Source organism: Rattus norvegicus, chromosome 5 (assembly GCF_036323735.1).
Source record: "Rattus norvegicus strain BN/NHsdMcwi chromosome 5, GRCr8, whole genome shotgun sequence".
NCBI lineage: Eukaryota > Metazoa > Chordata > Mammalia > Rodentia > Muridae > Rattus > Rattus norvegicus.
The window spans coordinates 85,346,698-85,359,507 of NC_086023.1; positions in this window are offsets into that span (position 1 = coordinate 85,346,698).

Sequence of the window (12,810 nt, forward strand, 5' to 3'; positions counted from 1 at the left end):
TGACTGACAGACACACATAATTATAACCAACAAATGGACTGGGAAAAGAGCCTATCAAAACTGTCTTGTGAGAGGCTCTACCCAGCAGCCAATGAAAAGAGATGCAGATACCCACAACCAAACACTAGATAGAGCTCAGAGAGTCTTGCAGAAAAGTGGAGAAAGGATTGAGGGACCTGAAGAAGAAAGGGACTCCATAGTAAGACCAACAGGGTTGACTAACCTGGATTCATGGGGGCCTTCCAGACACTGAACCAACCACCAACAAAAGAGAGAGCACGGGCTAGAAATAGGCCCCCTGCACATATGTAACAGATATGTAGCTTGGTCTTCATATGGGTTCAATAACTGGAGCTGAGATTGTCTCTGAATCTGTTGCCTGGCTGCCTGCCAATCACATTTCCCTATTGGGCTGCCTTGTCTGCCTCAGAGGGCGAGAATGTGTCCAGTACTGCATTAACTTGATGTGCTAAACTGGGGTGAGGGTGTGCAGTGAGGGTATGAGGGTGTGCAGATATGAGGGTGGGGGAGTGGGTTGGGTAGTGTGTGGGAGGTGAGAAGGGTGGAGTGGTGAGGAGCTGCATGAGGGGCTATTGGGAGGAGAGGGTCACTGATATTGGAATATAAAGTCAATCAATCAATCAATCAATCAATAAATAAACGAGTCTATGAGAGCCATTTTCATTCAAACTACAAGTACATGATTAGAAAGTTGGGCGAAGTATCTGACTCCAAAGTGTGAGTTCTTTACTACTTTGTTTATTATGAGTAAATTTCCAGCCTTCCTTAAAAGTATTATAATGAATTTGCTCTATCTCTAAGCTCATTCTTGACTTGTCAGACAGAAAACAGCTCTGACCGTCACAGTCATCTTGTATGTATGTTTAAGGTGGTCCTGTGTACATTTTTCTTCTATGAACAAATGTGATTATTTTAAAAGTTTATTTCTGATGCTTAAAAAAATCACTAATTCAGACCTAAACAGCAGCAGAATTTCTAAGCCTAGTATAATATCAGTCTGTTAACAGGTTCTCAATAAATAAGTCAACTCATATTGTGCTGGCTAAAGCAATACATTTTGTTGGAAGACAAGTGCCAATCAGAAAGTCAAAAGGACCCCACAAAATAGAGGAATGTAGCAGCAACTGGTGAAAGCTGTATTTGTCCCATGTTGATGTGACCTGATTTAACAGAAAGAAAAGATCAAAAATTGTTAGGAAAACTGGAGACAAAACACAAACAAAGCTCAATCTCTTCTCTTTGCTGCTTCTGTCTTTATCTGTTTGCTCTGGCATTGTGCTGACACACTGCAGCTTCAGGTCAGAGCTCAGTTCACCTGGGCTTAATTGGAAAGTACTTGGGCTTCTCTTGGGGATATCGTAGGGAGAACTGACCGGAAGACCTTTGCTATCAATTTGAAACATAGCAGTATGAGAATTTTAAAACAAACAAAGCCCCACTGTGTTCTTGTAGAATGCCATCTATTTCTCATGGCTATGTCTGATACCTTCTTACTTTCAGAAAAAAAATACACCTTTCACTGATTTATTTCAAAGGACAATTTGGAAGTGATGTGCAAAGCAGTAGATCTAGTATACCAGTGGACACAGCTGTTTGTCTGCAGATCTTGGCATATATGTCCATCTGTTCTGATATCATCAACAAGGATTTCAAGTTCTGAGAATCTCTTTCTCCGTTTTTATCCCGTAAAAGTATGAGTTGTTATTTTACCTGCCAATTGGGAGGTCAGCAATTTTGACCCAATAGAGGCCAAGGAAATGCTTTCTTGATGGTTTGGCTTACTTTTGTGCTGTGCATATCACTGTTATTACCATGAAAATATGCAAAGTACAGCCAGCAGCATTTATAGGAGAACTGAGTTACTCCTGTTGCCATAGACCAAGACAACTGGATCTTTTGTCAGCCTACCATCTCCCTGACTCTGAATCACATAGACATATATGAGATAAGAATTGAGGTCTCAGAAATATTTACATAAGAAAACAAATGCAAAGGAGTAAGAAGTATATTAATTCTAGTTTCACAGTGAAGAATACTATGGGAAGGAAGAACAAATTCATTTTGTCTCTGTTTAGTTGGTGAAATTATGATAAGCATGCGAATTATATAAAGAAATAAATGTTGAATCAAACATATTTCCTTGTGAGAGGAATTTTTGTAGTCACAGCAACTGTGTACATGGATATTTTTATCTAATTCTGGTTCTATAGTTGAGTGACAAGGAAGACATCAGTGAAGACACTGACTTTAAGGTAGAAAAGGGTCTTCACAAGGTTCTGTAAGGCATTCAACCAACCTGAAGCCACTGAGGGAAATGAATATCCTGAACTGGGCACAGCAATAGACAATGACTTCTTTCAAGAAGGTACAGGTAATGCCAAAATAAATGCTTCACTGCCCATTATTACCGGCTTGCAGTTGCAACTGGTGGGTTCTGAAAGGGGAATCAGGGTGGGGACAGCCAGGAGCTAAAGATATTATAGGTAATGGTGAGATCTGCAAGAACATACTCTCTCAGAAGACAGCATTAGTGAGACAGCTCATTTAATGGGGAAGTAAAGACTATTTAAACCTTCGAGGGTGGGTAGGGACATTCAGACTGAGTGTACATCATTATGCAGGGCCCATGTGCTGTGGGTGCTTCATTTGCAGAAGGAGAAACTCCAGGCGCTGCTGGACATAACCTTATAATGGGTGAGGAAGTTTAACCTGGCTACCCAGCTATTTGACTTTCTTTAGTGGCCAAATGTGGGAATGCTGGGCTTCATTCACAAGTAGTTCAAGGGCAAGGAAGAGGGAATTGTACTCCTATTGATCTCAAGATGAGATTTCTGGGGTTTAGACATCCCTTGGCCCCATTCTTCATCTAGGAATGCTCTCCACTCTTTCTACCATTCCACAGTTTCCTGGCCACACAACTACTGTTTGTGATCACTGTAAATCATTAGTTAGAAAGCACTTAAAAATAAATAGAAGATAGAATTGTTCTTTAAAAATATGTTATCTAGCCAAGTTTAACTTTGAAGGAAATCTGCCTTAAAGATGGAATCTAGACTGGGGAGAAATTATGTATTTAATTTTAGGAACCGATGCAAAAATTACAACATAGGGTGTTTCAGAGAAAACTTATTAGTATGACAAGGTGGTAATAGCTGAGGATTGAACTAAGCTAGGGCTCTCCTGGGTAAAATATCTATAAACATGCTTATGCTCACAAAGCAAGTCTTGGTTCAAATAAAACATTTCCAACAGAAGAAATACATGTAGAATCATGAGTCTCCATGTATTAATGTATATTACTATTAATATATATTGCTATCTAGTAATTGATTGGTAGATACTATAATGGGAATTAATAACAGCAGTGTTGTGGTCAATATTATTTGGGGGTTTTTAGCCCCACCTTTGATCACTTAGTTCTCAAATAAATGGCAGGAAAATTTATATTGCTAATATCCTTTATATCCAGCATTAGAGATGGGCTAATATCAATTCTCTGTGCTTTTTTTTTACTTCTCTATCATTAGTACTAAGATATCACTTGCCATATTCTGCCTGGCATGCTCCTGTTCTGCATGATTAGCTTTCAAGACCATGTGTTCACAATCCATCTACCCCGTGGTGCCTTTATTCTTCTCTTCTCTCTCTTCATGGTTTCTGTCTCAGATCTCAAGCCTCGGAACAGAAGCCTGCCCTACTTCTCCTCTGCCTACTTGTAGGCTGTAGGCATCTTTATTCAACCAATAATTGAAAAGGAGCATTAAGCACTTCATTTATGAAACAAGTTTTGTAAAACAAACACTGTCATACTTGAGAATAGACTAGTTTAGAGGCAACTAGACTTTGGGACACAGAATTTAGCATTGTAATTCATAGCCACAGTCCAAATCTCAACACAAGAGAAGAGAAGAGAGGCTAGGTTTGCTAAATATCAATTTAGTTTATCAGGTCCTGACTTTTCAAGGATACTGTACACACTGCAATCTAGGATTACTCCTAGGTACAGGAAACATATCATTTAAGACTTCAAATGAAGGTATGCAGTCTTTCTAGATCTGAACAATCTGTAGGGGAACTGGATTTCACACAGGTAATCCACACTGCTGCTTTGGTCACCCTGTGACAAAAAAGTAAGAAAGAAAGAAAGAAAGAAAGAGAGAGAGAGAAAGAGAGAAGGAAAGAGAAAGAAAGAAGAAAGAAAGAAAGAAAGAGAAAAAGAAGGAAACAAAGAAAGAAAGAAAAAGAAAAACAGCAGGAGAAAAACATACATGTATTATTATTAAATCCTCGAGAGCTTCCAAAATTTCCATAACAAAGGACACTACAAATCACCAATAAATTCTGGATGGTCAGAGATACTGAGATCTCAGTCCAACTACCATTTTATCCCCTTGCTTCCTGCTTGTCTCAACAGGTTCCAGTTTGTCTTTATTTTTATATTTCTCCACTTCACATCTGTTCTTGCTTGTTTATTGTAACTTAACAGAAGCTAGAGTCATTTAGGAAAAGAAATTCTCAGTTGAGAAAATGCCGCTATAAAATTTGCAGGTAGGCAAGACTAGTACATTTTCTTAATTTCTTATATATAAAAGATGTCCCCTCCCATTGTAGGTAGTACTATCCTAGGCAAGTGGTCTTGGGTGTTTTATGAAAGCAAGATGAGCAATCCTTCAGGAGAAGGCAAACCAAAACCAGCACTGCTCTATAGCCTCTCTGTCATTTCCTCTGAATTCCTGCTCTGAATTCCTTTAGTGACTGACTATGACGACCTGGAACTGTAAGCTGTACACTCTCATTCTGAAACACGTTTTTTGTTTGTTTGTTTGGTTTGGTTTGCTTTGGTTTGGTTTTTTTGTCATGGTGTTTTGACAAAACCACCACAGAGATTTCACAGAAATGAATAAAACAAAACAAAACTAAGTCTTCCTCCATTTTTACTTCTGGAGCACCTGCCACATAAAGATTAGTCTACTATAGTCCATTCCCAAACCTAGTTTATACTGTATGTGTAAGTACACTCTGAATTCTATATGGCCGACTGACTTAAAAGTAACCCTTAATTCTATACCACTGCTAATAATACCACTTCTCTACTCAAACCTTGATTTGAAGCTCCGAAGTTAGGCTTATGACAAGCTCTTCAAAAATACAAAGAACATGCTTAAAATCTTGATTATAAGACCAAGCAATGATTGGCTTTATAAACCCACTTTATCAGTGCATTATTAGTTGCATAGTATATATTTGTATGACTGGTAGATGTCAATATGTATGCCTATATTGCATATTCTCACATAATGTGTTAATTAGGGTTGGTGTGATTAACCAATAGAGTACTGCAAAAAGCATTACTATATCTTTCATAATTTTATGGAAAAAAGACAGCTCTGTCTCTTCTTATCTTGACATATTTCCTCTAGGGGAAGGCAGCAGTTCAGACAACCTTATACCCCATGTCTAATCATTAGATCACATCAGTCCTAGAAAGTTCCTTCTATGCAAAACCATACAAGAATTAGCTGTTAAACATCTCAGAGATTCCTAAAGAACCTTGAGAAATTATGTAAGGAAATATTTTATAGTCAGATAGTGAATCTGGGCATATTTTGCTATGTAGCAATAAGTAGCCAGTCACTAATGCAATGCTACAGTGTATAAGTAGCAAAGTTAATAATAAGTTTCATTAAAACTAAGTTGGTGATAACTATAGAGTCAGTTTCTTCAGGTTGTTGTTAAAACTGTGAGCTTAAAATATATCTATAAAATTGAGCTGAGTATTTGGCATGGAATACATAAACATTGCTCTTAGGCTCCTGGTAGCATTAAGATTGGGCTACTAATCATATTTCAAGTATGACATTTTGTGATTCCTTTTCTTGAGACTATAGTAGTCAGTGATAATCTTTAGTGAGATGCTAAATTTTGTATTGCCTGCCACTTCAGATAAGGCTGAGTATATAGTAGGTCACAAACCTTGTATTTGAGCTCTATTAAGGTTGGTTTTCTATGCATAGAGGGAGGCCCCAAGGAAGTGTCCAAATGTTAATTCACAGTAGCCAAAAGCATCAGGTCATGTAGATCAACCAATGATCTAAGGAATGGATAAAATCACAGTTTGAGAATGAAAATCTGTTGCCTTCTTGATTCTCTGGACAATTAACTCAGGAGGATTATTGGAAAGTTAAAAAAAAAATCCTGGATACCTTCCCAGGATTTGATGGGGCACACAAATTGAATGGCATTTAACATATCTAATTGTTAATGAAATAGAGTATTAATTGTGGAGTGCTAATTCTTTCCCTTCAGCAAGAAAGTAGCTGCTGCTTTGACTACAAGCATTTGCATTTGGATAATAAAACACTGGGGCTTGAAGGAGTTTTCTAGATGAGCTCAGACTTCAACTTTCAAAAGGGCAAAAATAGGATTAGAAAGACTGTAGGTATACAGGTGGACCTCAGGGCTCAGTCATGGTGAATCTCTTCTGAATGCAATGTGGACCGAGTAGGAGAAGATTTGAAAGTACGTGGAGCATCTATAGTTTCTTCTTTATCTGTTTTTTTTATGTAGCTGCTTGGGTGGGTGAATCATGAAGAGGGAAGTTCCTAGGCCAGCATTGATGACACAGTGAGACTCTGTCTCCAAATAAACCAATAAATAAGTTAAAACAAGTTTAGAAAACCAATATAGAGAGGAAGGAAGGAAGGAAAGAACACAGCATATAACTGTACTTATAAATAGACATGTTAGTATTACTTTGGACTTAATCAAATTTATCTTTCATTGTTTTATGAAAGAATAATCTTCAATGAGCTAAATAGTGATGAAAATCATATTCTCAAGCTTCAATTTTCTTTTGTGTAAAATAGAAATAAAAGTATTTTGTTATCAAGTATTAAGAGGATTGTGAACATGTTTGCCATGGAAGATGTATGTACTGATTGCAGTTTCTAATATTACTTTACATGTGAATTTTCAGTGTTATCTCCTGTATGTAAGGATTAAACAAAGGTGTTTTTTTCTGTCAAAGAGGTTCATCTGCATTGAGCTATACTTAAAATAATATATTTAGTTTTTTCTCACTAAAACAAGTCACACGGAATTGTAGGAAGACAAATGATGTTTTTTATAACAAACATTACCTTTGAGCATTGTGCTCTCCCAGGGACATATCTTCTTGATTTCAATCAGTGTATTCATTTTATAAAGTAAAAGAAGATAAGTCTAGAGGCAATTTCAGATGAGGGTGGTCAACTGTTTCTGTTTAATGTTTAACAGTTTTAGAGTGTCTATCTGGTCATATAATCCTTTAATAGGAATCCTGCTTTCCTAAAATTGTTCATTGCCCATTGAAAGTCATTCTTCCCTCTAAAGAGTTTTGGGGTTTTCATTTTTCTTCTCAGTGTTTTCCCATCAATGCACCCCTACTTTTGAGATAGCTAAACCTAGATCTTGTCCACAAGATGAGATAATATAAGCTGGGTGTGGCCTGAAATCTTAGTACTTAGAAAATTTGAGGTGAGAGAAATGTGCATTTCAATCTAGATTAGTTTATATAGTGAGATTCTTGTTTAAGAGCCAACCCTAATCTTTACCAAGACAAAGACAAAGACCAAGAATGTCTTTTATAAATGGATAGGAAGTCTCATAATATATAGAAAATATAGTCCTAATTGGTGTTCTAGAATAGTAACAGTAGAAGAAAAAACACTCACTGGTGGGTAAAGTCACCAAAAAGTAGAAATGCAGTACAGATCCGGTTGACTTAGATGTTTTTTTAAAATGAGGTTTTTAAAAGGTCATTATAGATAGAGGAATGAATCAAAAAAGCACAAACTTGATGCCTAGTGCTCATTACTTTTAGCTACTCATTGTTGGGAACCCAAGATAGATGAGAAATTTTATGTATATGGTCTCTACTTTATTCATTGGATAAGGAAGCTTATATTAACCTTTTATTTTCCAGTTTAAGGCATTAACGCTTAAAGGACTTAACTTTTACATAGCTCTCTGATCATTTAATTGTGGAAGAGGAGTTATGTCTTGGAACTAAACCTTCCATAAGCAGAAAGGTTGGTTGTGAAAACTATGTACAAGTGGCATTGAGGATTACATATAGGCTAAGCTTTATTAGTTTATTAGTAGTTTATTCTGATGTTTGTACATTGTAATAATGGTGGGGAGTTTGCAAGAGGCCGATATGCCAACTTAGAACAATATGTGAGCCATAGATTTTAGATACAGTTTGCAAGTCTCCCTCTCCCTTGGGTATCACCTCCTCTTTCACCATGTTGGTCAATGTCACTCAGATTTTGATTATCTACATTTTTAGATAGGGTTTATAGCCATGGATGTCCTAGAAATGCTATGTAGATCATCCGGCTTCCCATTCACAGAGATCTTCCTGCCTTTGTCTCCCAAATGATGGGATTAAATACATGTACCACCCATTAACTGCACATGTTACTCTTTCTAATCTTTAAAAGGGAGAACATGGAGCCTTCACAGGACCAAGGGGTTCCACTCCCATTGTTTTGAGATAAGGAAATCTTCTGTTATATATCCAGCTGGAGCCAGGGGTCCCCATGTGTACTGTTTGGTTAGTGATGTAGTCCCTTGGAGCTTTAGGGGGTTTGGTTGGTCACTGTTGTTCTTCCTTTGGGGTTGCAAAACTCTTCAGCTCCTTCAGTTCTTGCCCTAATCTGTATTGGGGTCCCTCCACTTGCAACTTACTGTGACTTAGTAATGCCTAATGTGGTGACCTTTGTCTTTCATAGGACAGGTTTTAATGCTTTCCCTTCCACTTCTAAGAAAAATCCCAATCAGAACTGGGATTTCTGAACCATGTAAACAAGAGCCTTAGTCTGGCTGTTCTCTATGAGGCTCTACAAGCTGCTGACTGAGACAGATACAGATACTTATAATCAACCATTGGACTTAGGTGGAAGACTTAGAGGAGGGATTGATGAGGATAGCAACCCCATAAGAAGATTGACAATGTCAACTAGCTGGCACTCCTGGGAGCTACCAGAGACTAATCCCTCAACAAAAGAGCATACATGGCCCCTGGCACATATGTAGAAGCATACTGCCTTCTATGGCCTTTGTGGGAAAGGATGAGCCTGTAGAGAATTGATGCTCCAGGGAAGGGTGATGTATGTCGGAGTGTGGGTTAAGATAGTGGGTGGGGTGAGTGAGAGAGCTCCTCCTCAGAGGCAAAGGAGAGGGTGAATGGGGGAAAGAATTCTTAGAGGGGGTACTGGGGAGGGTGGCAACATTTAGAACGTAAGTAAATAAAGCAATTAAGTAAATAATATTAAAAAGGCAGAATATGCTTATACTCTACTTAGTCTCATGAAGTTCTGGCTAATCAAAATATTGTGTAAAATAATTTTCTAAATCCTCATGCACATATGGAAATTAGAAATGTTCAATTAATGTCAGTGGGCAAAATCCCCACTTGTCTAGAAGATAGAGATATCCAAAAAAATATACATTGGGATTTACATTCTACATTGAGCCAAGAAGACTGCAATAGAATGTTTAGAACAGTGAATGGGAGGGCATCTGAACTGCCTCTCATTTCTTCTACTTATAATATTAGCTATGTGACCTCAGGCAGTTATTCCTTCACTTCCCTGATCCTTAATTATCTCCCTTGCTAAATGAGGGAACTAATCTAAAATATAGAAGACAGTTACCTAACTATGGCTACAAATTGTATTCCTCTGGGCTTCTTTGGAAAGCAGAGTCACAGGAGGCATCTCGAATTAATTGAAGTAAATTTTCTGAGGACAATAATAGGCACTGACTCTTTTGAAACCCTCCAAGTGATTAAAAATGTAACCTTGTTTAAGAGCCACTCATCATTCTAGATGACTTTTGAGTCAGGTCTAATCTAGTACGCCGAGCTAACTATGGCTTATCTAGTCTGAGAAATCAACACTTTGTATAGGTAGAAAATGCTATTAAGGATTATACATCTTCTTATACAGAACACTACAGATGGATAGCTTAAACATTAATTTCTCACTGTTCTAGAAGTTGGAAAACTGAGATCCTTTAGTGGCAGGTTGACTTCACTGTAGGGATGAGCAGAAGACTGCTCCCAACATTTCACTTAATTTACAGGCTCTCGTTGGCATTTCTTGGTTTGTGAAAGGATTACTCTGATCTCAGCCTTCATCTTCACATCACAATCTTTCCATGTGTGCTTATTTTTGTCTGCATTTCCCTCATTTACTAGAAAACCGCTTAGACTGAGTTAAATTCAGCATAGTCAGATTCAGTGTAAACACATATTAACCAAGACAATTAACAGTGACCTTCTTTCCAAAAAATGTCTCAAGGTAATGTGCTGGGGCTTAAGATTGCAAAGTGTGAATTGATTCAATCATTAAAAAGACTTCTTTGCCATATTTAATTTTTGGCAATTACAGTTATCAGTTATTTGTTATATACCAAAATACTTGACAGACCAAATTTAAGGAAGGAAAATTTTGTTCTGGAACGCAGTTGAAGAAGATATATTCCATCCAGGTGGTAAGAGTAGAATACTGACTGTCATACTGCACCTGCTGTCAGGAAGCAGAGCATAAACAGAAAATGAGGTAGGTTTTGGAAATCACGAGGCCTGTCTCCATCTTTAGCATCTTTAGCAAGATTCCACCTTTCCAAGATTTACAGGTATTTTTAAAAATAGTGCCAACAACTGGGGACCAGGTATTACAACATTTGAGCCTGAGGGGGATCATTCACATATAAACCACAATAATGAGAAAATACATGACATGTAGAATGTGACCTCCTAAGGTCTCCACCCATAGCTTATTACAGTGAGACTGTAGATAAAAACAGCAAATGACATAGTGGCATGCTCAGTCCCTCCATTCATGTGTCCACTATTCTATCCAGCACATCCTTAGAATTCTCTTACCTTCCCCCAAATATATCCTTTGATAATTCCTTCCCATGACAAGAGACTCTGACGACTTCACTTGCCAGGGTGGGGATTTTCCATTTAGCCCCTGCCAACTGCCTCTAGTTATTACAATGCAGCTCAGGATGTCTCACTCTGGCTGTTACATTATCATTCCTCGTTAGAGACTCCTCCAGGGCCTAAGACATCCCTGCACTGACTGTATAATTACAAAGTCAATTTCTAAACAGGCATTTGCAAATAAGTCAATTTAAATACCGAGATTTGCAAACAATAATTAAGCAGTAGCTTCTTTTTTAATATCTCTGATATAATTAATGCCTGTGGGCTTTTCATTTTACCTTGGAACTAGATAGTTTGCAAGTGTTTGTTGAGCTAAAGTGTTCTCTGAAAGCAAATCAAAGCATGGAGTAGATTGCAAGTGATTGAAGAAAGAATTTTCTTTTCGTTCCATCATCCTTGCTTCATTTGACTGGGTATGTGGTTCTCATCAGTGCAGACAGTGATTAGGTAAGGAAAGCAAAGCAGAGTCATTTTCTATAGCAGAAACAATAAAAAATAACAACCAAGTATTCTGTCCCACGGGAAAGAGGTTAATCTTCCCCCTTAAACCTGATGGACAGATTAAGAGATACTTCTCCAATATGTCCCCTTTCCCCTTATAGGAACATTTTAATAGCTAAACTTTATATCTATAAAGCTAAACTATAGCCACCAATGGTATGCAATAGTTCATCCTTAACCTCGCTTTACTCATAATTTAATGATACCTACACACACACACACACACATATATATATATATATATATATAAATGTGTACACATGTTCACACATCACACACACATACACTCACACACACACATATACACACACACTCACACACACACACACACATGCACACACACATACACTTCACTGACTGTATTGCACAAATCAGTTGTACAATGGGTTGTGTTCACCTGTTAGATAATGTGATGATTCTCTCTGACTTTTCCTTGGCTTGTCTTTGAGACAATTGTATATTAACCTTTTGGGTGCCAGAAAGCAAACAAACAAAGGAGCAAACAAACAAACCACAAAAACCATCAGGAATAAGGGTGTAATGGAAATAATGCTGTTGATTTAGGACAATTAAGCACAACTCTCTGAAAATGTTTTTATGCAAGCTGCATGCTACAGAAAGAGGAGTTGGATGAATGCTAGCTTAGTCTGGTTTATATCTATGTCTAAATCTAAGAATGAGAGTATTAATGGGTGGAGAAAGGAAGGAGTTGTGTAGTATATTAGCAATATTGTAAGGGAGATATAAAAAAGAATACAGACTGTAAAACAAAACATGCCTAAAGTCAGGATAACAAATCAAGTATGCTATGAGTGTACACAGAAGCATGGGATAGAATCTATGAGAACTTGCAGCTTAGGTTGACAAGTTTGTCCTGATGTCTTAAGGGCAAAAAACGAGCTGTGGAAAAGTTTAAAGAAGGAATATCCTCATTTTGAATTACAGTGCCCCATCTGTGTTCTTAAACCACTCCGGGCAACATTTCGTAGGGACTCCACTCATCTTTTCCAACTCTCTTCCAAAGATATACTTCTTATTATTTTAGCCTACCTAGGTAGCTTTTCCTTAGAATCTATTCATATGTAGAACAAAGATGAGGTATTTTTAATTTTAGTAGGACTCCCTAATAAGAAGCAACATTCCTATAATTGATGTTTCCAAACCATTTTGTTCACATTTCTTCTAAAATAACTATTTTATGAATATTTATTTTAATGTATCCATTGCTTTAAAGTTTGTAAATATTAATAGTATGTTGAAAATTGATCATTATAACTATCATAAACTCA